Source organism: Lemur catta, chromosome 1 (assembly GCF_020740605.2).
Source record: "Lemur catta isolate mLemCat1 chromosome 1, mLemCat1.pri, whole genome shotgun sequence".
NCBI classification, from domain to species: Eukaryota; Metazoa; Chordata; class Mammalia; order Primates; family Lemuridae; genus Lemur; species Lemur catta.
The window spans coordinates 149099165-149101691 of record NC_059128.1 but is presented as its reverse complement, the minus strand read 5'-3'; the positions used below and the strand labels follow the sequence as shown (position 1 = coordinate 149101691).

Genomic DNA, 2527 nt, shown 5'->3' with positions numbered 1-2527 from the left:
AATTTAATTTTGTACTCCCTTGGGAAGTGCCTATGCAAGTCCCTTGGGTATAACCTAAGGACATTAAAATAGGCCCTGGCCCCAAGATATCCACCTTCTACCACCCATGGAAAAAGCCAAAAGGACAACATCACCCATCTCTTTCTTTGCCCTGCTCCTACTTAGCCCAATTCCAGATCACAGAGGGTAATTCTTTTTGATGTTGGTGGAAGCCCACATTTCCATCAACTGTCCAGTTTTTCTAGTTAAGCCATTACAACAGGACCACATAATAAAAGAGATCTGGGCTACTAATATATATATATATACACACTTTTGTTTTAGCTGCCTAGTCAATAAGGTTATTGTCTTTATCTGAAAAATCCTCACACAAAGTTGCTGTTTGGTTTAGCTTTCAGCAGCCCACTCCTGAACTCTGAGGAAGCTTTCCTTCTTTTGAGCTACCCAATCTTTCTTCTGGGTAAGAGACATTTTGGGATGGTTCCATCTCTTCTTTTTAACTTCTTTCTTGGGCTTCCTCTCATAGACTGGACTATCTCGTATAGCAGCATGAGCTTGGTTATACATCTCCTCCATCGTGTCTGGAGTAACATTCTTTCTGTACTGAGAGAACTGTTTCTTGTAAGCATCTTCATCTTCCTCCATTAGATAACACATATAACCTGCAACGTTCTGACCCATGATGTGCTTCCGATGTACTTCAGCATTAAATTCCTTGCTTGCAGAACCATAACCAGGGAATCGTTTGGTACTGTGAATGATAGGCAAGCCTCCATCCCAGCTCCCGTTGGGGCCCCAAAAACTTCATTGCCAGTGGTCGTTCTGGCAAGGCCCGCATCCAAATAGCACATGAAAGCACCACGCTGGCTGTCAGTGGTTTCCACATTGTGTTCATCTCCAGCCTCCTCCACTTGGCCTTCATAGAGCTTGTCCGTGCCAAACCTACTGAGAAGGCTGTGGGCCAGCAGCAGAACAGTACAACACGCTGCAGCATGATTTGTAGGCCAACCTTCACACCATATTTTGATAGCTCATGTGCATAAGCTGCACAGACTCTCATGTCCTCTTCTACATGGGCACAAGCAACCTGACAAATGCTATGTCAGTTACACGAGCCATCGTTCTGTATTTGGGTGTGTTGTACTTATTTTTATCCTGTATCACCAGGTGTTTCCAAGCATGATAATCAGTTTTACCCTCTTGTCGTCTTCTAAATTTCACTTGGTATCTCTTAAAGTAGGCCTTATTCTTGACAACTTTAACAAACCCCATCCTGCTGAATAAAGATACAAATCTGCAGCTCCACATAGACTTCTAATATATATTAAACTCCTGGAAAATTTATTATTTTTATTGAAAAAAGGCCAAAAGAGAATTATTAAAAAATGTGCTATGTATTTTAAATATTTACTTTTAATAAATATATAATTGTAATATGTATACAAAATGCAATGACTTAAATATATATGAGGTTAAAAGACTACATTCGAGGCCCTTTGTGACTGTGAGGCCAAGGGCAATGGTCCTCTTTGCTCTCTGTGATAAGCTTTGGGAGGCTTTGGAACCAGACACCCACCCTCTCTTCCCACTCCTAGTGTGCATGGGCAGACTCTATAATGTGAGCTATAATACTAATTGTCTACCCAATATCCACCCCTCTCTTCTTCCTCACTAACAAAACTGTACTTTTGTTTCAGGGACAAGGTACCAATTAAAATAAGTAGCCTCCCTTATAGCTTGGTATGGACCATGTGACCCATTCCCGGACAAAAGTCCACTGGATGGGGCTTCAGCAAAATTATTATTTTAATGATAGAAAGGGACAGACTTCTGACTTACGGATTTTACTCTTGTGCCTTCCTGCTTTGAATACAGATGTGATATCTGGAGGTGCAGTAGTGGATTTGCAGTCGTGAAGAGGAGAGCCAAATGCTAAGGATGGAAGAGCAGAAGGATGGAAGAAATCTGGGTTCCTAATGGCATTGTAGATTTGCTGTAATAGTCTCCAATCACTACCTCTAGACATCTTGTTATATGAGGAAAATAGTCCCTTATTTGGGACTCATTGTATGAGCTTCTCTTCTTCTTCTCCACTCTGTACTCTTCTCCCTCCACCTTCCCCAGCATTGTTACACTATTAAATCAGGTCTAATGATAATGAATAGGTGTGTGACAGGACAAGAGGCAAATTCTAGTAATGGTGATGAATCCTAGGTTGACTGTGTGAATATGAATGGCTTAATTTGTACTCTTTTTTTTTATATGGGGGGGAGTGAGAAGGGGGTACAATTTCCTTTTTTTTTTTTTTTTTTTTTGAGACAGAGTCTCACTCTATCACCCTGATCACCCTGGGTAGAGTGCAGTGGCATCATGATAGCTCACTGCAGCCTCAAACTCCTGGACTCAAGAGAGCCTCCTGCCTCAGCCTCCCGAGTAGCTGGGACTACAGGCACGTGCCACCACACCAGGCTAATTTTTCTATTTTTAGTAGACTCAGGGTCTCACTCTTGCTCAGGTTGGTCTCAAA

At 41.9% G+C, this 2527-nt stretch overlaps 1 pseudogene; it reads right to left on the bottom strand.

Moving 5' to 3' along the window:
• Positions 1-354: 354 nt before the first annotated feature.
• Positions 355-1281, bottom strand: LOC123627824 (annotated as a pseudogene).
• Positions 1282-2527: the final 1246 nt, after the last annotated feature.